Source organism: Carassius auratus, chromosome 16, assembly GCF_003368295.1.
Source record: "Carassius auratus strain Wakin chromosome 16, ASM336829v1, whole genome shotgun sequence".
Taxonomy (NCBI): Eukaryota; Metazoa; Chordata; class Actinopteri; order Cypriniformes; family Cyprinidae; genus Carassius; species Carassius auratus.
In genome coordinates, this window is record NC_039258.1 from 18676374 (window position 1) to 18703495 (window position 27122).

The window sequence follows — 27122 nt, forward strand, 5'->3', positions numbered from 1 at the left end:
CTGAGCTGGCTGATATCATTTATGATTTTAAAAAAGATCATATAATTGTCTCCATTTACCAACGTGTCATGGTAACAAATAAGCGGTGGCTATGACTCATGTAGTCTGTCTACAAACCTAAACGGATGGCATGTTGAAGCTGTTGCCCACTGGTAAGTGAGATTTTATTTGTTTACAACGCTATATATTTTTTAGCTTATCAACCCATAAGCGAAATTCAACAAAAACCGCTTGCTGAGTCTCGTTATTCAATAAATGATTGCATCTTGTTTAAACACACGTTCACAAATCCAAGCTTTGGCATTACAGTTTTGGATTGCTTGTGACTCGACAGATTCTTCAAAGACTTGAGTAACAGTCATAGGTTTAATGGTCATTGCAGAGCATCATTTAACACAAAGACTAAGTAAGAGGTACAAGGATGGAAAAATGGACAATACCGCGATTACATGAAATGAAGTTTGTAGACAGTGACCTCATGTGGGAACTTCAACATGTAACAGAGACGGAGTTATTGTAAATTCTAGGAGAAAATACAAAGTTATAAACTTCATATTAGCCTTCATAATGTAATCAATATATAATATAATATAATGTAATTTAGTATATATATATATATATATATATATATATATATATATATATATATATATATATATATATAATTTTTATATTTAGTCAAATTCAGATATTTTACAGTTTGTATCCACTTTGTGCTTGTATAGCACTTAGTGGTGTTTCTCTAACTAAAAATATAATATCATATAATATAATATATACATCTACTGTAATGTACTATAATATAATATAATAATATAACATAACATAATATAATATAATATAATATACCGGTATAATATAATATAATATATATTAGGTTGTATGATAATGTGTTGTCATGACTCCACGCCATGTGTTGTTGTTTCTAGGGTAAGTTCAGTTGCCTCCTCAGGATTATTCTGGACCAGGCTGGTTTTGTTCCTCAGCTGAGTTTCTTTTAGGAGCATATTTTACACTGCTAGAAAATAGAAAATAATGTTTTAGTGTTTTGTGCTTATGGTATAAATTAGGGGTGCTCCGATCACGATCGGCCGATCGTTATGCGTATCTCGTCAGTAAAGCCGGTTATTTAATCAGCGGTTAATTCCATCAGGTGAGTGATTTCACATAGAGCAGCGGTTACTACACAGAGCCGTTGTTAACTGAGAAGATGTGCAAATCCACTTCATTTTCAGTGTGTTTATTGGCGCATCTTCTCAGTTAACAACGGCTCTGTGTAGTAACAGCTGCTCTATGTGAAATCACGCACCTGATGGAATTAACAGCTGATTAGAGAACTGGCTTTAGCCTACTGACTAGATGCGCATTAACGATCGGCCGATCGTGATCGGAGCACCCCTAGTATAAATGCAATGTGTTAAATACCTTTTTGTCCTACAGATGAGGAAAGCCAAAATGACAAGGGTTAGGGCAAAAGTGACTGCAACAGCAATGGCACAATCTGTAGAGAAGAATATTTCACCAAAATATCAATGCACTGAAAAAAATACAAATTTCCTTGACATTTGCTTTATTAAAAATGCATACACTGATATCAACTACAAGGTAGGAAAGGCCACGTGCCAACGTAATAATACTAATAGTTCTAATGATAATAATAGTAGATTATACAGATGATATTAAAGATAATTATACTAATAATACTAAAGATCTATGATTTGCTGCCTTTGCATTTGGTCATATATTCTCTCTTTCAAAACATTTCTACATGGTTTTAGTTACAGGAAACTTGCTGTTACAACAGCACTTGCAGTAAAGTTGGTCCTCCTCCTATCTCCAGAACTCTAGATTGCTTCCTGTTCCTGTTTACATAGTTTTACAAGTTTCCTAAGAGAATTATCTTAGTTCAGTGCAGTTGTTTTTGGTTGTGTACTTGACCTGTCTGCTCTTTGAGATTGCTCAACTGAGTTTTGACATTTAACTTAAAAGTAAACGTTTGAGGAGTGGCTTGCGAAACAGGAATTTCAGGATAGTGATTTCTACAAGGTTTAGCAAAACTAGAGAGAGAGAACTTGCATTATTTTTGCAGTCTGTGGTTCCATAACATCGACCGACAATGAAATGAGGATAATGATTACTACTGATATTCTTCTGTTTTGTGTGGAACTTCTGAACTGCAACCATAACAAAGACAATGAAGTCTGGTAAGAAACAGTGGGCATGTGGTTTGCAATCAGAGATGTATAAAGTACTAGAGAACCATACTTGAGTAAAAGTACAAGTGCTCTATCAAAAAAGTGACTTGAGTAGAAGTAGAAGTGCTCTTTAAGCACCACACTTAAGTAGAAGTACTAAAGTATTCAACATGTTTTGTACTTAAGTATTGCAAGTAGTCTATTTTAAAATTTACTACTCAAGTACTGAAAGTAAAAGTAGAAGTATTGTGTTATGTAGCTATTTAAGGGGGGGTGAAATGCTCGTTTTCACTCAATATCCTGTTAATCTTGAGTACCTATAGAGTAGTACTGCATCCTTCATAACTCCAAAAAGTCTTTATTTTTATTATATTTATAAGAGAAAGATAGTCTGTACCGATTTTTCCCGGAAAAACAGGAGCGCCTAGAGGCGTGACGTGTGGGCGGAGCTAAAGAATCACGAGCGCCAGTAGGCTTTTGAGTTGAGAGCGTTTGGAAGCTGTGACACAGATCCAGAGGCTGAAATTGAACAAGAGCAGCATCAGCAAAGGCGGTATGCTATGTGGTATGTACTGAAACTGTATATATTTGCTTAGCGGTTTTGGAAAATGACTAAGTTCCACTTTGTCGTCTTTTTTTTTTTTTAAGCTGTACATGTGGAAACTGCAGTTTGATGACAACATCGCATGTTGTTTACTTGATAGAAGTAACTCGGTTACTCGTTAGAAGAGCGCGCACTTAGGACCCATATAAGGAAATTCCGCTCCATCTAACGTCACACAGAGCCATACTCGAAAAAAACTTTCAGAAACTTGTGACAAACCGGAAGAGGTTTTTTTGGAACAAAAATACTCCTTCAAACGTACAACTTAATTTTTGAAACTTTGTCCATGTTTAGCATGGGAATCCAACTCTTTAGCAGTGTAAAAAAACTCAGTATGCATGAACTAGCATTTCACCCCCCTTTAAAGAAAGTAGTCAAAAGTTTGAACATATTGTTTTTACTATTTCAAATGATTAACCTAAAAGACAATCACAATTCCTTTGACTGTAACTTCTTGTAAACAAAAAATGGTTACTAGGGTTAGTTAGCCCAATTTGCAAAATGATGTCATTAATAACTTACCCTCATGTTGTTTCAAACACGTAAGACATCAGAGGGTCATTTAGAATTTTTTGAAGCATCGAAAATACATTTTGGTCCAAAAAGAGCAAAAACTACGACTTTATTCAGCATTGTCTTCTCTTCCGTGTCTGTTGTAAGACAGTTAAAAACAAAGCAGTTTGTGATATCTGGTTCGCGAACGAATCGTTCGATATAACTGGATATATTTGAAACAGTTCACCAAATCGAACTGAATCATTTTAAACGGTTCGCGTCGCCAATACGCATTAATCCACAGATGAATTAAGCTGTTAACTTGTTTAATGTGTCTGACACTCCCTCTGAGTTAAAACAAACCAATATCCCGCAGTAATTCATTGACTCAAACAGTACACTGACTGAACTGCTGTGAAGAGAGAACTGAAGATGAACACCGAGCCGAGCCAGATAATGACTCGTTCACGAGTCAAGAACCGTTTCTGTCAGACGCGTCCGATTCGTGAACCGAGGAGCTGATGATACTGCGCATGTGTGATTTAGCCATAGATTTAGCGTGAAGAAAACCGAAACACAGAGCGTCTGAACCGAACTGATTATTTTGGTGATTGATTCTGAACTAATTCTGTGTTAATGTTATGAGCCCAGGTGCAGTAAACGCCAATGACGCCATTGCATCGAGCGCAAAAGAATCGGTGAACTGTTTTCTTCAGCTGGTTTATTGAATCGAACTGTCAGAAAGAACTAACGTTACTGGTCATCCGAAAACCTATGCAACCGGTTCTTGACTCGTGAACGAGTCATTATCTGGCTCGGCTCGGTGTTCATCTCTCTCTTCACAGCAGTTCAGTCAGCACGCGCAGTCTCGCTTGATTCGCTCAATGATGTGCCAGCGTCATCAAACCTCTCATCTACAGTTCTGGCAGTGGTTTGTAATGGAATGATTCGTAACATTATTATAATTGTAACGAGTAACTATGCAGCACATAAAAAAAATATCGGAGTAAAAGTATTAAACTCAGCGAAAATATGTACCGAAGTAAAAGTGGAAGTAGGAGAAAAAAATAATACTCTAGTAAAGTACAGATACCGCCTTTTAGTACTTAAGTACAGTAGTGAAGTAGTTCTACTTCGTTACTATACATCTCTGTTTGCAATAAGCTAGCTATGCAGGTATATTTTGAGGGTAAAATGGTGATCATACTGATTGGCAATGTCTTTGAGTTTAGCACTACATTTTTGCCATTTATCATACTGTATTTCAACCAATGAGTAAACTAGTAAAAGGTTAGTGCCTGATCACTTTCCAACTGCTGGGTACTTGGTCATTTATATTTATTTTACAGACTATACTTACAGTGTGTCCTCAATGATGAATCAGTTTTGAAGGCAGAGGAAGACACATCTGTAAATGCAGTTATATTACACAAAAAGTCAGTACATGCATTTGCTAAATCTTTTTCTAATATCACCACATACTCTATTCCTACCACCATTTCTTGAAGGCATATTTGCTGTACACTCTAAGGCAAACTCCAACACTGGACTTCAGTGCATTTCATTGTAGTGTTGCAAAAATACCTGTAGATGGCAGGATTGTGCTAGAAACTGGATTCTTGGTGGAATTTGTGCCTGAGAGACAGAATTGGATTCCTCTGTTATCTTACTTATACATATTTGTTGTATAGTTTTGTTAATGTGGAGAACAAAAAGCAAAGTGATACAAAGTGAAAAAGTACTCACAATAACATGTGAGTTCGTTGGTGTATATCTACAGGAGAATTAAAAAGCATTCATTTGTACAGTATACACAATCCTTAAAATAAAGAGCAGTAAATCTGTTCTGAAATGATGAATAAGTGTTACTGAACTTACTGAACAAGTGACGTGGAATTTGACCGAAGCTGGACAATAAGACACACTGATTCCCAGGCGAGTTACGTTTTTGCAGGGATAAGAACAGTGAATTAAATTTCCATCCAGGATTGCTGTGGATTGCTGGAGGAGAATTTTGAGACATTCAATAAACGTGGTGAAACTTTCACACATTTAAAATTTTGCTTCTTTTAACTGATGCCTTGTGCAAGATATGGCAAACAAAAAAAATTCTGAACAAATCAGTGACATGTTTAGAAAATGAGTTTTGAGAGAAAATACAATTATAATAAAAAGCCTTTATATAGTACCCAAAGTGGTGACATTTCATTTCTCTAATAATTATTAATTAGACTTAGTTTAAAATGAAATGAAATGAAATGAGAATGGGCTGTAAGAGGAAGTGGTTTTGATATTTACGTCAATGGTCCAGGTCGCATCACAGACAGGGTCTTGCACGTGCACCGCTACAGCTCTGGGCAGCTCAAAGTCATAGGAATCTTCTCTCCGAATCCCAACACACGCTCCACCTGCTGTGCGAAATTCATCAAATTAATTCAATCTGTCTGTCATAATCCCAGCATTAAAACGGGGTTTGGAGTTTAGTGTCACCTGTACTCTACGGCTACTTTAAAAACGACAACCTATGCATAAAAAAATCCCACCTACTCGATCGGACTGAGCTATCCTCATATCATATTTATCTGACAAAATGCATGTTAACTAAATTTGGGAATTAACTCCTTTTAACACAAGTAATTTTTAATAAGGTACTTCATATGCAAACTTGAATAACTCAAATAGCTCATCAACAGTTTTGTTCTTCAGCATCAATTATCGCTGCACACCGTTATAGTTATACAAACGTACCTTCGAGCGACCTTTCCGCTGTGAGAGAAAAGCACGAGAACAAAGAAAGAAACAATAGCGCGGTATACATGATGATACTAAAGTGTTCAGGTTTCGAACTACTTTCATTGGAAAGTTTCTTTTACTGTCTATGGCTAAACCCCGCCTAAATGACGTCACGCGCGAATTAGCATATTCATAACGTAAGTGCGTCGTATTGTATTGCCTCACTATGCTCACATACTGCATTTTAATTCAGCCAAATTATCAATAAAACTGTTTTTATTAATATATTTTAATGTTTCTATTGTCAGACAACGGAATTGATATTTTAATGACTCAAACGCGGTCCATTAAGACTGCACTAAAATCCTATTTACGACATTGTCTAATGAAATCAAATACACATACGATAAATTTAGTGGTTGTGCTGTGACTGATGTCGGCTATACTTGCATGTAAAATAGAGTTAAAAGAAACAGAATATCCTTTTGTTTTAAACTCAAAGTGCTGCTCCCAGGGACCTCGTTATGCCTATTTTAGTGGTGCTGAAGCCACCCCAAGATGTTCCTAAGCCCCCCTAAATGATAATAAGAACGACAGTCAAAGACAATTCGATTTATCAATAACCATATCCTCATTTATATTTAGACGCAACATTGATGTATATCCAGCTACAAAAAAATAGGCGAAAAGTTGGAAAGGAAGTATTAAGAGTCGTTGTCAAGACACACACTTTTAGGCCATGTCTTATGCTCTCACTCCATGACATGTCTATGTAAATTTCATGCCAAAGTGACAACCCTGCTTGCTATATGAAACAGTCTCAGCTATCAAATGATGTAAGCTTTTCTTCTAAATTCAATGATGCAAATCAGTCACATTTGTTATTATCATTGGTTGTGAAATAGAGCACTGCTGAGTTAAGGTAAAATATTTGTTCATTTATTTAAATTATTTACAATTTAAAACATTTAAAATGTATTTTGATAGCAAGTTCATTAATACATTAAATATTAGGAAGTGTCAAAATAATCTGGGTGCTTCTACCATCTGTGGGAGGAAGGAAACTGGCATCAATACACTATGAGCTTTATTTCAGTTCTAAAGATGACAGTTTTCACATATTCTAAGTGATGTTAAAGAAAAATAGCTTGTTTCTTAGTCTCACCTTTTTCATGTCAACACCTGGTCATGGCAAAACCAGCCGCTATGGTTGTTGTGACACAGCAGTTAGTTACTGACTAATCATTTCTATTGTCAACTAAACCTAACCCTGCAGTGGGTTATACAAAACTACCCTTTTAAAACACTTTGAAAATAAACCCAATAGGCAGAAACCAACAGTCTGGGATAGATAGATAGATAGATAGATAGATAGATAGATAGATAGATAGATAGATAGATATATGCTGCTGCTACTGCTTGTAATCAGTGAGGTGTTTAGCCTTGTGGTGTCATTTTAATATTGTGATTTGTTCTGTCACTATCCCTAGGGCTAACACATGATTCCTCAATTTGGTCTGAAGGGAACTGTAATTTGGTATAATAACTACTTTTACAAAAATGAATTACAAAAGCAGATTATAATAAAGGTAAATATAAACATTAATATAAGCCAGATGTATAAACACCCCTCTCTAAAGTAACATGATGTTATGTGTATGGAAAGCTGCACATCCTTGGTGACGTTTAAGGCTGCTGGAAAGTACCTTCCTATGGCAGGGGGAAGGTAACAAGACAGAGAAAGTTTAGCAAGCTTTAATGAAGCTGATCTCCTGCTAAAATATCTTAACATCTCGGGAAGCAGACATACAGCCACAAACCATTCATACGTCTTTTGTCATTCTGTCACACAGACCTCTGAAAAACAAAGCAGGGACATTTAGCCAATGGTTTGTTAGTTGCCATTGGATGCATTTAACCAATAACCAAAGTAGCATTTGAGTTCCTGTTGCTCAGTGGTAGAGTACCGCGTGCATTTAGCAATGCTAAAGGTCATGGGTTAAATTTCCAGGAAACACACATACTGATAAAAAAAAAAAATAATAATGTATAGCTTAAATGCACTGTAAGTCACTTTGGATAAAGGCATCTGTAAAATGCATAAATGTAAATATGCCGAGGTATTGAGCAAGCACTGTTCTCACTGTAAATCACTGATATCTGGCCAAATAAAAAATCTGAGATTAATTTCATTCAAAATGTAATTAATTAATTAATTAATTTTTTTTTTAAGAATCTTTCACTGGTTCTTTGGAGAACCAACAATTATTTTCTAGCACTTATCTGAGCTGTGAAATCAAATTTTACAGATTTCTGTTCTCTTAACTGTACTAAAACATTATAAACATTCAAGTCTCCTCCACTGTAGTCTAATACTGTTCACTGATGTTTCATTTCCAGGAATGCAGCTGGTGTTTAGGACTGGACTTGGAACCATGTCAGCTGTTTCAGTAAAGTTACACATTAATAACACATCTGCAAACCTGTACACACAAAAAGTAAAGAAGAAAACATCTATACTTTTCTGAACTGTGGATTACTATGCTATTTGGATGAAGAAAAATGTGGCCTGTACTTTTGAAAATGGACACCAGTTTGGTAAGACATATTCAATATCCTGCTACTGTACGTCTGTGTATTCTTAACAGGTCAGCCCAAATATTAATAATTTTTATGTTCATATAGAACACTTGCAGGATTCACTGTTAATAATTATGATGACATTACTTGACATAGTAAGCAAATTGTTTTTAATATTTTATCTACAGTAAATGACCAAAGATATTCACCTATTGTTTGTTTGCTATGTAACTATGTATTTACACTTGTACAAATCACATCATATGAAGCTTCCCAGCTTCTGTTTGAACAGAGACAGAGGATTTATGTAGACTGTGTTCATGTGCTTTTTGGCTGCATGTAATGTTCAAATTTATTTAATGGCACTTTCTGTATTCCTCTATGACTCACGTTTTGGACCCAGCTATTATATGAACATCCTGAGGAAAATATCTTCATTTTGTTCACCAGAAAAAAAGTCATACAAGGTTGAAACAACACAAAAGTCATTTATTTTAGCCTTTTTTAATACAGTTTTTTTATATTTAGTATTGTTGTGGCTATGCCATATACTGTACAAAGTTTTCTTTCAATACAGAAAACCATTGTCAAAATAATAGGTTCACTTCCATTTTGCTTAGAACTTAGAAAATGAAGATGCACTCACTAAGGGCTCTGGGTAAATATAATGAATATGTAGGCATGCACATGAATGAATATGTACGCCTGCACATATAAAGTTGAGTGGCTGTCCTCTGGTGAATTGTTTGCTTGTTAGACATGCAGTATGAGGAGAAAGTAAAAGTTGATGTGATTTTAGAAGTGGCTGAAGCTGGTGACCGTCAGTGACATTTCAGTTCACTGAACTCATCATCTTTCTTGCTCTGGTGATATGTGTGAGGTGATCTTAGTGGCACTTGATTGGCTGCACTGCAGTTGGGCAACATTTAATACTTCTGGTAATATGGGAAGCAACGTATTCATGGGGAATTCGCCGCACTTATATTTAGTGTAGAGAAGTTTGTCTTTTGCTGTTGTGACAAAATATGAGATCTGTTTCAGTATTGAAGGTCATATTCCTTGCCATATTACGCATTCACTTTAAGTCACATGAATATTACTAAATCACTAAAATGATCAACAAAACACACTTTCACAGTAAGTTGATCTTTTGTTGCCTTGGTAAAATGTAAACGGGACTATTTCCCAGCATTCTGATCAACAGTTTTCTTGCAAAAACATCTGTGTAGATTGCAGAAGGTTGTGAAATAACTACCCAGTGAAACTGGAACTGGTTTTTGTCATCTAAGTGTAAAATATATACCTGGCCATCAACCCCAGGTGTGCTGAATATACCATCCTGTTTAATGAGAGGAAATGAAACTATATTAATACATGTTGTACGTTTTGTAATGTGAATGTAACTTCTAAATATTTCATTTGCAATTTTGCATTCAAGATCAAATTCACTATTTAGATTGACACTGGGAGTTTTGTGTTGACTGGGCTGAAACCCTTTAAGAACACTTCAGTGGCAGACAGACCCACCGTCTGTGTATATATGAGCACAGCTCTCTGTCTGATGATGACATCATGAGTCACAGTCTTGCTCAGTGTTAAGGGTTAGTCATCAGTCAACACTTTCACATCCTCTCATCTGCTGTGAATAACAGAATGAACTGAAGAGTAGAAAAAACAAATCAGGCACACACTTGAACAGTTTTTTTTTTTTTTTTGTATTTTATTAACAGAAATCCCCTGTAAATATTTTGCATCTAGACAGAAGGGGTTCTTAAAAAATTGCTTAAAAGCTAATCATCATTACAAGGAGTATACTGATTCTGTGCAATGTAATAGCGAAGTAAATATTACTAAACATCATTCATGACGCAAACCTAGCAGTGTCTGCTTCCTTTACCACAAAGTAATAGTGGACACTGTATGAATATAAATCAATGGCTTCCGTACAGGGAGGAAAGAACTTTATCAGCAGATAACATAGACCATAATGACCATTTAGAGTAACCTCCCTCCCCCCACACACACAAACCTGTAAAGTAAATTAATACATGTAGATCATTATAGTAGATTTACTACATGTTTTGTTTTTTGTTTTTAACATACGTTGATATTTAACACTGGATCTGAAGCAGTGGCAGGCGCTGAGTGGATTTCATTAGTAATGTATTAGTTGTGTGTACTCACTGGCACAGCATTCCATATAATTTTGCTTCCACAGCAGTAGTTTACTGGAAATACATGCCCTGGACATACAGTTATTTTTATGTTCACACCACTGATCTATATATAGATCAGTGGTTCACACACATTTTATGCTCACTATAACGTCATGCAATCCACCAAGTTCTTTCCCCCAGACTGACTGGACCAGTGATAGCTATATCAATAGTTATACTATAAGATACATATATGAAGTTACATTATAATTTAGTTATTCATTTATAGTTTTACTTGCATATACATATGTAAAGTTATGAATACTAAATCTGTCTGTTTACATAACAGACAAAATATATTATAAATAAATATAAATATATAGTTTTATAACATATAATTAAATAATGTCATTATTTCATCATATACAGTAGCTTCATTTCGGTCACTTAAGAGTCATGATCAGTTTAGTAAAAAAGGCAAACACAAAAGCAAAAGTTTTATATGTTGTTATATAAAAGATAAGAGCAAAGTGAATGAGTGCAGAACGCCCAGGTGCAACTTCTCCTGTGGTTAAATAAAAAGGAAAGGGAAATGCTTTTAGTGGTACTCGCCGCTGTTTGTACTGTAATTCACTGCCTTATATAATGTGGTGCATTTTAAAAGATATGATCAAAGATAATGATTTATTTTACATCATAACAGCAGTATTTTATATATATATATATATATATAAAAAACGATGCTACATACCACAATCAAACACACGTTGTAGCAGAACCTTGGTCACTAAGAACATATCCTGGCCTATAAGCACAAAATTACACAGACATTAAAATACAAATATTAAACAAAGCCATGTGTTTAGCTTATTTGTGGCAGTTTTTAAGAGGACTGCACCTTTGTCTTTTCCGATAAAACACAATGATGACAATGACAGCCACCAACACCACAGATGTACCTAGTCCAATCCAAATATAGACGCTCCACTCAGGAAAACCCACTAGGAAACAAACAAACATAAAAAAGCACAACAGAAAGGCGTTAGAATATAGCTAAAAACACAATGAACTGCATTGCATCTTAACAAGACAAAATTATAGGCCAAATTAATGACATCAAACTTTTCTTATGCACTTTGTCATCATGTTGGTCCAAAGCTGTGTGACTTCCTTACAACAGAAGAACATGAAAGGGCATATTTTGAAGAACATTAGCATCCAAACAATATTAGATCCTGCTGACCTTCATTGTATGGACAAAAAAAGAGACATTGTTCAGATCATCTTCTAATACATTCCACTGAGGAAAAAGTCATACAGCTTTGGAAAGATTTAACGGTGAGTCAATGTTAACAATTTTCAAATTTGGGTGAACTTTTATTTTAAGAAAAACTAAATTGCACTGATTTTAACATTAATATATATGTGATAACAAAGTAATGATATATGCTTCTGTAGAAGATAGAAATAATTGTATGGAGTGTGATTTAAAGCTGCGGTAGGGAACTTTTGACGCTCTAGCGGTTAATAAACAGAACTGCTTGCGTCTTGCGGAAGAACATCGTAGCCGGAACTACTTCTCTCTGTTTATGTCAATGAAGAATCACAACGGTACTGGGTTACTCCGCCGCGGTATCCCCGAACCAATCTAAAATAGTCCGAATATAAACACTTATTATAGGTGCACCCTAGTGATTCAGGACAAGCCAAAAACACGGTTTGGAAAATGGATTAATGGTGTACTCGCTTATTATATACATTTTTCTACATTTTGACCACAAACAAAGTTACGGACCGCAGTTCTGATTGGTTATTTTTAACCAGGCGATGGAGTTTCTGCAAATGGCAATAGGACCACTGGGAGGAGCCAGAGGAGCTTGATTTTTTTCACAGATTATCTGTCTCATATTCTACTGTCAGGACATAATGACAGGTTTAATAAATATGTAAAAAATATTTTTTTTTACAAAAGTTCCCTACAGCACCTTTAAAGAAGAAAAAGTTTAAAAGAGGCAAAATTCCTGTGAAAAAACACACTAACCAAAAGTTATTACTATGGAGAAAAAAAGGAAAATCCAAATGTCCACAGCAGTGACAGTATATTGCGATGAATCACTGTACCCTGTGTAATCAAGTGAGTCTATCTACACTCGTAAATTACTCATAGATTTGAATATTTAGCTAGAACCTTTTCACTTTTGAAGATTTCTAACAAATCCCTATGACGAGAATGAATGGGAGAAATATTCCCAAAGTCATTGAAAAGCAGACAGTCAGAGTCATTGTATTATGACTTAAAGGTGGTGGTACATTCAAATTGTTGCTATGCTAAAGATCCTGCAAAAAGCCTATTTTTGACAACAGAAACGAGTGGAAGAGTGGCAAAACTTTATTTGGGCACTTAATTAGCGCTGACCTTACCTTCAGGAAGCATAGTCAGAGGAGATGCATCACCTGCAAAACAATAATTGAATTCATTGTGAACACTAGCCGAAAAGAAAAAAAAAATCTCTCTAGTGTTTTGTTCTTAATCAATGTAAATTGCTAGGCCATACACTGGGAGTATTCCTAGTTCAACATTTATGGTTAAAAATAAAATAAAAATAAGTGTAAACACTTTTTAAATATTTTTCTTGATTTTTCTTTTCTTATTAATATTCTTGTATTGCAGACATTCATATGGCTAATTCTTAACTAGGTAATAAGTATTTTACTGTCAAGATATGCAGGCTTGTTTATAAAGATTAGTATATAGTAGTGAGTGTATTACTTACAAGAGCACCGCTGCTTTTTATTGATCTACACAAGACATAAAACAGAGTCCATAATTAAAGCATGGAGCAAATCAATGTCTGTTTGGTTATGCTATTAAATTTCTTAAATACCTAGTGATACATAAAACGACATCAACAATATTACACTTACATTGGCACTGGGGCAGATGAGCAGGCATTCAAGTCTTTCAGGGCACGTCTTCAAGATGGCTGCATTCACAGTCAAATTTTCAATTGGGAATGCGAATTGATTTTCTCCTTCAGCATCAAAAATCCCTGCCACTTTCTCCTGATCAAGAGAGGGAGAGAGAAGAAATAATGAAGAAAGGTAGGATGGAAGGGTTAAGAATCTACATATGTATACAGTTCATTTACTTTTTCACTAATGCTATTTGTAATAGATTGTTTTTAGTACTTTTTGATATTTACCATGAGAAGAATAAGTTTCCAAACCCTTTTGAATATATCTGAATTTCTGCTTGATAACTGTTAAATTGTAATCTGATCTTAAAGGATAGTTCACCCCAAAATAAAAAAATTCTGTCACTGATTACTCACCCTCATGTCATTCCAATCTTATAAGACATTCATTCATCTTTGATGAAATCCGAGAGCTTTCTGATCCTGCATAGACAGCAACACAACTGATACATTCAAAGTCCAGAAAGGCAGTAAGAACATGCTTAAAATAGTCTATGTGACATCAGTGGTTCATCTTCAGTTTATAAAATTGGGCAATACTTCTTTGTTTACAAAGTAAACAAAAATAAAAGCTTTATTCAACAATTCCTCCTCTTCTCTGCCAGTCTTCAAAACGTGTTCATGAGAGTACACACATGCTGTGCTGCCGATGCAGGAGCTGGCGTTCTGATGCAAAACCTGTTTCTCATGAAGGCGTGTCGTTATTTTTGTTTTATTTGTGCACAATATGTATTCCCATAGATTCATAAAATTAAACAAGAACCACTGATGTCACATGGACTACTTTAATGATGTCCTTACTACCTTGAATGTGTCAGTTATGTTGCTCAATGCAGGGTCAGAAAGCTCTTAGGTTTCATCAAAAATATCTTAATTTGTCTTCTAAAGATGAATGAAGGTCTGACGGATTTGGAATGACATGAAGGTGAGTGATTAATGAAAGAATTTAAATTTATGGGTGAACTATCCCTTTAATTTAACTCACAATTAAAACACAATCTGAATTAACAACTGTGAAAATCAAGAAACAACTGTGCCTTGTCCTGTTGCATCACTCAACCCTTATAAAGGTCATGAACTATCCACAGAACATTTTTCCAGTATTGTTGGTTTTGTGTGCCTTTGAAGGTCATTGCACCCGAGCACCCCCCTCTACCAATCTCATAACCTAAATGATATCAGTTAACTTGTGGCGAAGCTGTAAAATAGCTAGAGGTTTTCCTCAAAACTGGCCTTGTCAATGATCGCTTGGCGTTTGTTTTTATGTTATTAGCGAAGCCAGACTTTGTTTTCTTGTTTGATTTTGACCTAGTAGTCAATGCAGAAGTCCAGATATTTTTATCTGTATGATTACTTAAAGGGACAATAAGTAACTTTTTAGGTATTTTATTATCTAAAATCAATATTTTTATTCATAAATATGCCCTCAATGGTGTACAAACACCTATGCCAATGTTTAAACTAATCCTTGTAAATGAAGAATTTATTATCTTTATATACATGGGACGGGTAGGTCGACGGAGGCTTCCATGTAGTTCCGCCATCTTGCAAAACTATAATAGCAGAGAGGGACAAAAAGTACTAAGCCAACGCGTTTCCACAACGCGTTTTCGGTCAGAGCCAGAAGCGCAGGTGCAGAGCAGTGAGAGGCGCTTGAAACTGCACCGGCAAGTTTAAAAGTCTGGATTGCATTCTTATTATGGACCATACATATGCCGCGCCACAGGAGAAGAAAACATCGTCGCCAAAACAGTCAAAAATAGAACGTAAAAGGAAACGTGACCGTAGATTACAGAAAACAAGAGTTAATGTCGGGGAAGCTTTTTCTAGGTGGAAAGAGCTAATGCTTGATAAAGATTTCAAAAGAGACGCTGAAGTGGCCAGTTTTCTTCTCGACAGGTAAGTCAGTGTTACAATCTATATTATAATATTTTTTTTATATCTAACAATGCATATAATTCAGAAAATATAACGAATAAATTAGACATAACTACTAATTACAATATTTCATGTTTTCCACAGTCAGTAATTCATACTGTAACATTCGTTTGTTAGTTGTCATGTTGCAGTTTGTTTGAAATAACACACCTGTTCACCTGAAGGAAAACTCGACGAAGTGCTATTAGAAGACATCCTGTCAAAGCTTTTTGGTACAAATCGCCTACCGTAGATGCAACGCGCATTTGAAAAAGCGAGGCGCTGTAGAGCAAAATTAGTTTGAATGCAAAATACAATTTCACCACTAGATGGGAGTAATTCCTACTTAGTGTCCCTTTAAGTACATACATATATACGTAAATACATACATCAACAAGCCACTGGGTGTCGCAGTCATTGATGTCCTTGTTAACTTCATACGGCATACTGAAGTAGAGCTGTCCATCACTCAGTTTCACCCCTGTGCATTTCAGCGCATCAGATTCTTCTGATGACAATACGACACATAACAGTATGGCCACAACTGAAAAAGATATGCACAAAACAATCAGTAAACTTGTTCATTTGGTTCATAAAAAAAAAAAAAAAAAAAAAAAAAAAAAAAAGCCTATATGCTTCAATGCAACGTAGGACAGAAGCTGATTTCATATAATATAATATAATATAATATAATATAATATAATATAATATAATATAATATAATATAATATAATATAATATAATCATTAAATTAAGGGCCTAAGTGACAGCTTCTTTAAGCAACCAAACTTTTATTTTGACAGGTTTCTGTGAAGACTTTAAAGTTTCTGTTTGTACATGATATAACGATAGTTCTTCTCAAAATAAATGTTAAAATGCTCTTGAAGTGATTCTCAGAGTGGCTCTAGAGATTGTTTATGTATTTATTTACTTATATATTGAGGCGGTAGAGGCTGAAAACACAGCTAGCAACAAGTTCCCTTCAGTGTATGTAGGCAAAACCATGCATCTGCACGCATTTGCAATGGTTTTTATATTTACAAACTGTATTTTCGATCGTCCTACACCTAAAACCTAACCGTTACAGGAGGAAAACACTGTCCATTTATGAATTTCATAAAACACCATTTAGTGGTTTGTTTAAGCCTTTTGGTTAATAGAGACACATGAAGTTTCCTCATAAACCATGTTTACATTGTAGCACCAATGTCATTATTATTCACATTTGTCCCTATAGACCATGTAAACCAGAACACACACATACACACATGTATTATCAACATTTGATAAGAGTTAAATTACAGCCCAAGGGTTTACACATAAAAAGAGTACCAGTTTGCTACAATGATAAGCTTTGTCAACAGCGGCTTACTGCTAATCATGTTTAAACACCCTTTAATCGAGCGGTTTCCAAAAGCATTCCAGGAGATTACAGCTACACTATAAACAACAGCAACCAAAACCACTGGCCAGCAGAACATTTTTTTATTGTTGGTTGGCTTATTAATTTATCTGAGCCTATATTTATCATACATTTATGGAAATGTCAATCTTTATGAGAGTCTTTACTGAGTGCATTTCCTCAGTCTATGTTCATACACTTGCACGAGGACGTAACTCTGCACACTCGGGGAACTTCCTTTTCAAAACATCCTCTTTATTAATACTATGACTCATCAAATATCATAAGTCACATGTTGCATCATACGATTACTGCAGCCAATCATGCAGGACAAAAGGAAATCGCACCACAGGAAATGGCTTTCTCCTCGTCCAAAAATAACAGCATTGGAAAACAACACTCAAGTAAACAAACTAGTTGTGTTATCCACAGTGATGAAAATTTAACATTATCTAGCATATTAAAATAAACATGAAAAAGTACTGCCATCTCTCTCTCTCTCTGTGTGTGTTTGTGTGTCATAATCATGATTTGAATGGGAACTCTGATACTCGATACAGTAAAGCCAGAGAATACAGAGAAAAGTGGCGTTCGCGTTTGGATTCTTAGTTTCAGTTAGACAATAAAACATTAATAAAACGCCGAGTGAAAATGTGGTTGACGTATTTGGTGTAATGAAGCTAAATCTGTTATCTTATTCAAGATTTTTAAGACTCATCTCAGATCAAAAATTACCAAAACCACAACAACGGAACACTATTTCGCTTAACAAAACGTATTGTTGCCGCAAAAAATGTAAAGCAGTAGCATACATAGAAATTAATTATTTAAAAAGCTTACCGAACATAGTCATAACAGCTTTCATGTTGAACTGAAGAATAGATTATAGTCTTACTCTTACTACTGCACTTTCTGCCAGATGTGTTACTTCCCTCTTGTCAAAACTTGAGCCTGTAGTATGGGGAGGGGCTAACACGTGTTACTTACACACACACACACACACACACACACACACACACACACACACACACGCACAACCCCCCCTCCCCCCACATTACATACAGATATTACCCTTATGAAAGTTAACCATGGTTTTACTATAAATAAAACCAGAAAACCATGGTTACTATAGGTAAACCATGGTAACCATAAATTAACCATGGTTTTGCTATATCAACCATAGTTTAACCATGGTATTTGTAGTAAATCTGTGTTTATACAAATGGTAGTCAACACACCAAAAACACATGGGTTACTACAGTTTTACTATAATAAAACCATGGTTATTTTTCATAAGGGTATACAGTATTGGTTGTTCAATTATTCCTTACAGAAAGTGAATATGTTACTGATATCTGTTTAGGTGGACCAATTCATATTTTTGACTGACGCTTTCGTGATATGCCACACATCTGCGTCAGGCCATGTCACATTAAAAAAATCTAGAAATGTACTTTTGTCACATATTTGATTACAGATTTGAGTGCAAAATATTGTTTACGATGAAACAAGAAGCTTTTTAGACTCGCTAATTAGAATTTCAGAGTCATAATCAGAATTGTTTTTAACTGGCCATCTCAAATGTATTTAGTAGCAGTTTCTGATAATAGACACCACATAAGAAACAGAAGAATAGAATCATGTACATGCAGACAGATACAAATAACTAGAAAGAAACCGAGATGTCATTGCTGCAGATGTATACAGCTGCATTAGTATAGGTATAGTGTATATACATATATTTAAAGTCTGTGATATTAAAGTGCAGAGTAAGTAGTAAATAACTTCTAACTAATAAGCTTAAAGAAGTTTACATATAGGCAGTCAGTTAAACGGATCCTCAGATATGTTGCTTAATGCTGGCCCTGTGTTGATTATGATGTAATATGATATGATGGTATTTGAGCTCACATGTCTATAACCAGGAATAATGTCAGATGGTTTCTCGCTCCTTATTTACAATACTGGTGATACGCAACAGCGGAAGAGTTGATTCCCCTACTGTTTTCTTTTAATTCATCCCATTTCCTGGAAATGGGTGTTGCTTTGACATAGCTGTTGTCCAGGCAACCACACCCATGTTTGTGTTTTGTTCTGTTTAGAATCTTAAAGTTTTTTTTTTTTAATTCAAATGCAATTCAAATGAAAACTACTGTAGAAAGGAACATTTTTCTAAATGTGGGTTTAAAAATTATTTTTACAAAACTTGAATGTGACAATATCTACCACTAATCCACTAATACCACTAGTTCTTGCATATACTGTACATGCATCTTGATTCGCTCCTTAATATTGGGGTCAGGATTAAGTGATCAGAGCTTCAACCAGGGCAGTAATAATTTGGCAGGGAGTTTAAATTTGTCAAAACCCCATTTATTTTAAAAGTAGTTTTGAAGTGTAGTTTGTAGTTTTGCTTCTGTCCCTTGAGAAGCAAGAACACTAACCCCATTACAGCAAACAGTATAAGAACATTAAGATTTTTATCCCCAGCTGTTATTTTATTTGAGTGATCATAGATATCTTTAAAAATAACTTAATATGCAAGAAGAAATTGGGGTGTATGGATGTAAATAGTGGGTGTAAGACATGTTTAATTTCTTAATTTGTTCTTAATAAAGACAGGCATGCATTACAGTTTTAAGTGTAAAACTTTACTTCACAATCAGATTTTATTAAAAGAGAAACAAGACAACTAGATAGCAAAGGCAAAAGATAAACAAAAATATTAAATAATGATATAGAAAAAATAAAGTGATGACAGAAATTACATATTTCACCCAAAAATAAAAATTTGATGTTTATCTGCTTACCCCCAGGGTATCCAAGATGTAGGTGAATTTGTTTCTTCAGTAGAACACAGACCAAGATTTTTAACACAAACCGTTGCAGTCTGTTAGTCTTATAATGAAAGTGGATCGGAATCACTGCTAAAACATTCAATAAAACATACAAATAACAAAAATCAAAAAAATAAATCTAAATAAACCATTGCGGCTTGTGATGATACAGTACATGGATGTGTAAATACACAAATGATCTGTCAAGAAACTGAACAGTATTTATATTGTTTATTTATTTTTTTATTCACGTAATGTCTGAATTGTAAGAACTCTCCTGAGTGTGCTCTTAGCAGCAGGCATGTGAGGAGGCTTCTTCTTCTTGCTTTATGGTGGATCCAGACTTGTAAGTGCATTACCACCTCTTGTGTCTCAAGTGGACCATAGACACTCTATCTACAATCTCAATTAGGAGTGCCAATGGTCCACTTGAGAGATAGGTGTTGGTTATGCACTTATAAGTCAGCATTTACAACAGTTCCAATCTCCTCCGTGGCACTCGAGACCAGTGAGTGTCACAGGCAGAGCTGGGGAGATTACTTATGGATTGTAATCAGTCACTGATTACAGATTACATTAAAAAAATTGTAGTCAGTAATATAATCTCATAGATTACACATTTTTGGTAACGTAATCTGATTACTTTTGGATTACATTTAGATTACATTTGTGCTAACCCCTATTTGATATCACATATATTCAGTTAGCCTAATCTTGTGATTTAAAAAAAAAAAAAAAAAAATTTAATTCACCAAAAAGAAAAAAAAAAACTAGTTAACATTAGTTGCGGTTAGTGTTTGCTAGTAACGCTGAATTAAACAAAATCACATTTTATGATTTTGAAACATATTTTTACTTATAATAAAATACATTTAGAAAACCAATATTGAAAAACATAAAATTCACAGCAATATCACTACTAGGTAGAATATTTAATCTAAAAAAAAAAAAAACACTAGAAGTCTTTAAAAATGAAATGATGTCTGAACATCCAGTGATTAAAGGCAGCGTTCCCCTCATAGACTGTATAAAAACAGGTTCCCCTCCATTTAACATTATCCTGTTGCTGATTTCTTCTGAGTGTGATTCTGACACCCCTCCTGCTCTCCGCCGGAAAAACTCGAAGAATCACGAACGTATATAAGTAGCAGGTTTATTAGGAAAAAATATAAACGTTAAAAAAAAGACACTTAGGAAAATCAATGAATTGTGAACGATTTATTACCATTGTGTAAATAAAATGTAAAAGTAATCCATAAAAAAGTAACCGTAGTCTGATTACGAGTATTTTAAAATGTAGTTTTACAAGTACTTGAGTTTTGGAATATGATTACGTAATCCAGATTACATGTAATCCGTTACTACCCAGCTCTGGTCGCAGGTTTTGCCCATTTCCAGTTACTCCACCGGCTTCGCTACGTTCCCACGGCTCTCGGCCCCTCCCCACTAGTCACATATCCCCATCACCCTCTATTATACCCCCCCCCCCCCCACAACACCCGCTCACAGTGACCTGCGGGAACCTGGGGGTAGGACAGGCAGAAATAAACTGTAATAAATAACTGAAATAAATATATAAGTTGGCATTTGAAAATTCTGAAAGTAACTTTAATTTGTATTCAATATATTACCTGCAACAAGTAATATTGGTTAAGAAAATAAATGCATGTGCAAAAACTAAACTGATGTACATGTATTCTATAGTATTACAATGCACCCAGGTAATGGGGTATAGGTTATAGCTAAAGCATTTTAGACTTACAGAGGTAAAGTAACTCCTTGTCTCACCCTCATAACATAACAATCAATTTGTTGGATGGTGCTGGGTGTGACCGCACGAGAAAGTGGGGATGACAGTAAAGCAAACAATAACACATATCGTTACATACAATCCTTGACTGGATTTATTCTCCCTTTGGTGAAAGTACATCTGTTGTGGAAAATGTCCTGTCCACTGTCCTGATAAATGTAAAAACACAGCAGCTTTCATTTAAGTAATGTCTCACAAAGTATTATATATGATTCTTGATTTCAAGAATGATTAGGTTGAACGTCTCAGGTTTGGCTTAGTCACATGATCAAGGAAAAGATAAACGCAATATTCCACATACATGATACAGTGCAAGTGTTTACTATTATCATTTAAGCAGTCAAAGCAGTGCTTACACCCATGTGACACACCCATGATAAAATGACTGTCTGCTCTAATAGAGTACTAATGGGGCAAAACAGGTGTGTTAGTGTGTTAGTATGTCACATTTGTAGTCCAGGAAAACGATTGAGTAATGCTACAGGAATGCTTTAAACCAAAGGTGTTCTATCCTGTTTCTGGAGGCCAAAGAGTTTTGAGCTTTAGTCTGACCAAACACATTCACTTAAAAGTTTCCCGTCTTCCCAAATACTTTTCTTAGCTAGTTGAGATTTGTTTAATTAGAGCTAAACACGTGCAGCACAATACATGCCCGTCTGCTTTACAGTTCTGTGGTTAGCCTGCCCCATTCCTACCATGACTGTGCCTCTAAAACTGCTATCTTTAGGGTTTTAATAATGGGTTAGATGGAGGATTGCTAGTTTGATTACTGTGTTGATGTCATTTGGTACATAAAACTCCAATCTCTTTTTGTGCACACAGAAGAACATGTGACTTGATATGGGAGTTTTTTTTTCTTTTTGACTAACGTTCATTGTTTTGTGGGTGCAACTACATAACCTAAAAGGGTGTATTGAGGGTACATGTGCATGTCGTCATTATAATATTATAAAAAAAGATATTCACCTCAGTTGAGCAAATATGATTTTTGTATACATTATTTTAAATGGAGATCTACAGAACCAGTAGTTGATTCAACAGTTCTTGTACATTTGTATATCTATTGTGGTGTTCACTGTTGCAGTCTGAGGTGAACAAATATCAAACATGGCTAGTTCAGCAAACTTTGACCGAGGCCTAAGATGAGAGCAAGAGTCAGATTTGTGGTGGGCAGTTCATTCACTGTAACAGTAAACACAACACTAACAGGCAGAGGAAAGGATCATGAACAAAACAATAACTAGACTAGCATAAGAGATGGGTTAACTGGACATGTTGAAAGAAAGGCTTCTGCAAGCATAAGAAGCAAATTTCACATTTTCAAACAAACAACAAAGAAAAAAGTATGTATTGGAAGCTGAGAATTCAAGAGGAGAGAGGAGACGAGAAAACAAAACCAAAGGCAAGAGCCAAGAGAAGGAGTGATCAAAACTGAATTCTGACTCTGACACTAAATTTCAAGTAAATTTTAAATTTCAAGTAAAATTTGAACAGACAGGAGGTTAACATTATAAAATGGTCAGCTGATAAATATAATCTTGAATACAACATTGGCTAATTTACTTGTTTTGCATGTAGAGTGGGGTTAGGATTTAAATTGGGACAATCTGTAATTGATTATTTTTCATTGAACGTACCATTATGTCTTGTCTTCTTGAAAAATAATTAAACAAAAAAAATCAAACTGGAAAATGAAGGTGCTCTGAGTGCTCAAGCTAAAAGTAAACGTTAACATTCAGCAAGCAAAGAAACTGCATGTCTTGAGATTCACGATCTATGTAGGAATAGCCAACACTTCTCTGAAGTCATTAAATTACCCACAAGTAGAGCCGTTTGTGAAGAGGGAGGTGGAGTGTATGAAAATGACGGATGATTCAGCAAAATGGTGAGGGTGAAACAAGATGCCATTCCTTACATCAAACAGAGGAAAGGAGGAGCCAGGCAGCAGAGCAATCACTAATAACACCCTTTTCCTCTTGAGCAAAAGAGTGGTGTGATTGTTTTTCTGGCATATTAGTGGCTGACACAACTGTCAAATGACCTGAGGGTTATTGCAGGTCACACTTTCTTGTCCTTTTCTGAGGTGAAAAGCTAAGGTAAACTCACTAGCACATGGCCGGCTTCATAGTTGGAGAGTGTTTCATCATGATGTTAATTTGGTAACCTGGAGTTGAGATGAGCTGAAACCACATGGAATTCCCAGTGTCCTTCTGTAGTGCAGTAACATTGATCTGTATTAATGTTCTGAGAAATATTAGGTTTTTGAAGATCTGTATCAGTACTAAAGGTCTGCTATATTTCTGAAAAACATAAATATTATTCATTTTCACACATTATTAACATTATTCTTTTATTTAATTTGCCTCGAAATAGCATTGCACCAGCAATGCTCCTGAACACATCTTGTTTTCAGACCAGCAAACTCATGAGCGCCTAATGGGGACGAATGCATTTGCTATTAAACAACGTGGCACAGGACGTGAAAATGATAACTGCATCGAAACTAGCAAAAAACACTTGCGTCGCGCCGGCCGTATGTATAGGGCCCTTAAATGCAAAATATTTAAAGATCATACAATCATAATCCAAAGTGACATTAAAATACATTTTAGACTTAATATTAAGAAATGTGCATTGTGCAGCAGTAGTTTATTTATCATTTTTAAATTGGTAAATCTTGAGTTATCTGACAGTAAATATGTTAATAGATTTGAACTAGTATGAAATAAATAAATAAATATATTTATAATATTACATTTACATTTATTCTTTTTTTTTGTAAATAATTATTTTTTCCTTTTTATATTGGGGCTAATGGATTTTTCTTCAACTTGGTCTGAAGGGAATTGTACTATAATGAACTAAAAATGCAGCTCTTAAAAAAAGCAAATACAAACATCCATTTCCATCTCTAAAATAATTTGCTTTTAAGTGAAGGGAAAATGCATGTCTTTGTGATCATTTTGTCATATTGCTTGGTCATTGTGTGTGTGTGAGTGTCTTCAACTGGAAAGTACCTTTCATAGAGTTGGGGAAGTTAAAGATCTCTAATATAAAAATGGTCATTTAGGTGATGTTTTGTTAGATGTTACTGGATGCATTACACAAAAAACAAATCACTTGTCTATTAATATCTGCTAAGGTACATTTATGTCTGCTAACAGTAACTCCTGTTTTTGTGAGTCAATTCAAGCTAAATCCAGCCCTGTCCATTGTATAATGTGGCTGATAACTATGTTCCAAAGTGCAGGGGTTGAGAGAAAGTGTGGTTCTGAGTCATAAAAATATACAGGTGTAAGATTTCTGTATATAACTGTGTTCCGCTGCATTATGAACGTGGGCTGCAAGTCACCACAGAAAGATCTAAATGAAAAACCAGTTTAAAGTTCACACAGAAAATGAAATCTCTGTTATCACTTATTCCCCCTCATGGCACTTCAGATTTGTGTTCCTTTGAAAAAAATTATACCTTTAATCTTTACATCCAAAAGTGATACAAATGGATTATACAGACCAAATATCTAATCGGATACTTCCACTGTGGTGACCCCTAACAGGAGCAGAGAGAGAAAAATATGGGGCCACATCCTGTTTTACAAAGTTCTTTGAAATAAAAGAAAATGGTTCATTTAAATCTTTCACTAACTCTTTAGAGAGCAAAATATTTTGTATAATATAGCTAAATATAGAGTAAAAGCCAATCAGGTGACCAAGAGTGATAATAATACTTGTTTGTTGTTAAAATGTAAACCAACGTCAGCAAATATGAGGCTTTAGTAATTTTATTTCCCCTTTCTTAAGTCTCTGAATGAATCTGAATTAACCAAAAAATATTTGTGTTGGATGTGGCCAATTGTTAGAGTTCTATTTTCCTAGCTTGTATATAAGTATAAGTCGCATCAGTCCAAAAATACGTCATGATGAGGAAAAAAACATATATAATTCGCACTGGACTATAAATCGCATTCATCTAGAACCAAGAACCAACAGAAAACATTACCGTCTACAGCCGCGAGAGGGCGCTCTACGCTGCTCAGGGGTAGACTACAGGAGAACTGAGCAGCATAGAGCGCCCTCTCTATAGCCAGTAATGTTTTCTGTTGGTTCATTTCTCTTGGTTCATGTCAAATTAATTTAGATAAATAAGTCGCACCTGACTATAAATCGCAGGACCAGCCAAACTATGAAAAAAGTGGGACTTATAGTCCGGAAAATACGGAAAATACGGTATATATATATATATATATATATATATATATATATATATATATATATATATATATATTGTATTACAATTTTATAGACATTCACATATGGTTCACTGTAATGCTAATGCTATTCATTGTTGTTTATTTTTCAGTTGGATTTGGAACCTGCAGTTTAGCTTGAAGATCTTGTGCAACTCTGTTGAATATCATGGAGCTGCAAAAGAAAAAACATCTATATTTTATTTTCCCCCTAACTGTGAATTACTTTGCTGTTTGGATGAAGAAAACTATGGACTGTACTTGTCAAAAAGATTGACACCAGCATAGTAAGTTTTATTGAACATTTGACTTGATCAACATTAGTGTATTCAAGTATCAATATCCTGTTCCATATCAGTGCTATTAACAGGCCAGTGCATTTATCTTTACTCAATTGAAAGCTCAACTGAGAAGTACTAACTTAATGCATGACATTTATTTAAAAGTTGTAATTTTTATTAGTTGTCTAATAAAAGTTAAGAAAACTCAAAACCTAAAGCAACCACCTTCAAGACTTTTTAAATAAACTCAAATTATTTTTTTTTGTATAATCTTAATTTAATTTGGTTTGTGCTTTCATTGAACATGATGTAATGTCCATGTCTCTAAACTTTCTGCCTAATTGTGCGCAGTTACACGCATATAGGTGTGCATCTTCTGTCTTTTTCTCTTACTTGTGAATCTTGACATGCTGTTTACTCCTTTGGGAAGCTTTGTAATCAATCTGGTCGATATTTGTTTGGCGGCCTATCATTGATAACGACGTTGTAATAATGCCATCACGCAGCCTCAGCATGGCCAAAAATCGATGAGCAGACTGAGTTAATTATGAGAAAATCAATTAAGAGGTGGAGATTTTGGCTTTAAAATGGCAGTCATCGCTAAGGTAAAGGGACAGAATAAAGAAGCCTGTTCACACATTTCTGGGCTCCGTCTTTTCAATCCTCTCGTCTTATTTAAGGTGCGCGAATGCTTGCTCACTTTCTCCGTGGCTTACAATGCTAAACTGGCCTGCATGTTTGCAATTCTATCAGCCGATCATAAAACACATTTACAGTGCTGTAATGAATAATAATATTGTAAACATAATTGAAACCCTTGACTAGAAAATAGGATGATTAATTAATCTGTTCTATTATTTTAAATGTGTTCTCTATCATTGTCAGTACAA

General features: G+C 35.0%; 1 long non-coding RNA gene across 2 annotated transcripts; it reads left to right on the forward strand.

Annotated features, from left to right (window-relative positions):
- Positions 1 to 13: 13 nt before the first annotated feature.
- LOC113116449 (uncharacterized) lies at positions 14 to 26871 on the forward strand. 2 transcript variants are annotated; one of them, XR_003294019.1, is made up of 3 exons: positions 14 to 152; positions 8428 to 8625; positions 26065 to 26871. It is a non-coding gene; the product is annotated as an uncharacterized LOC113116449 (long non-coding RNA). The 2 variants fall into 2 exon arrangements; XR_003294018.1 differs by lacking the exon at positions 14 to 152 and adding an exon at positions 1514 to 2204.
- The last annotated feature ends 251 nt before the right edge of the window (positions 26872 to 27122 follow it).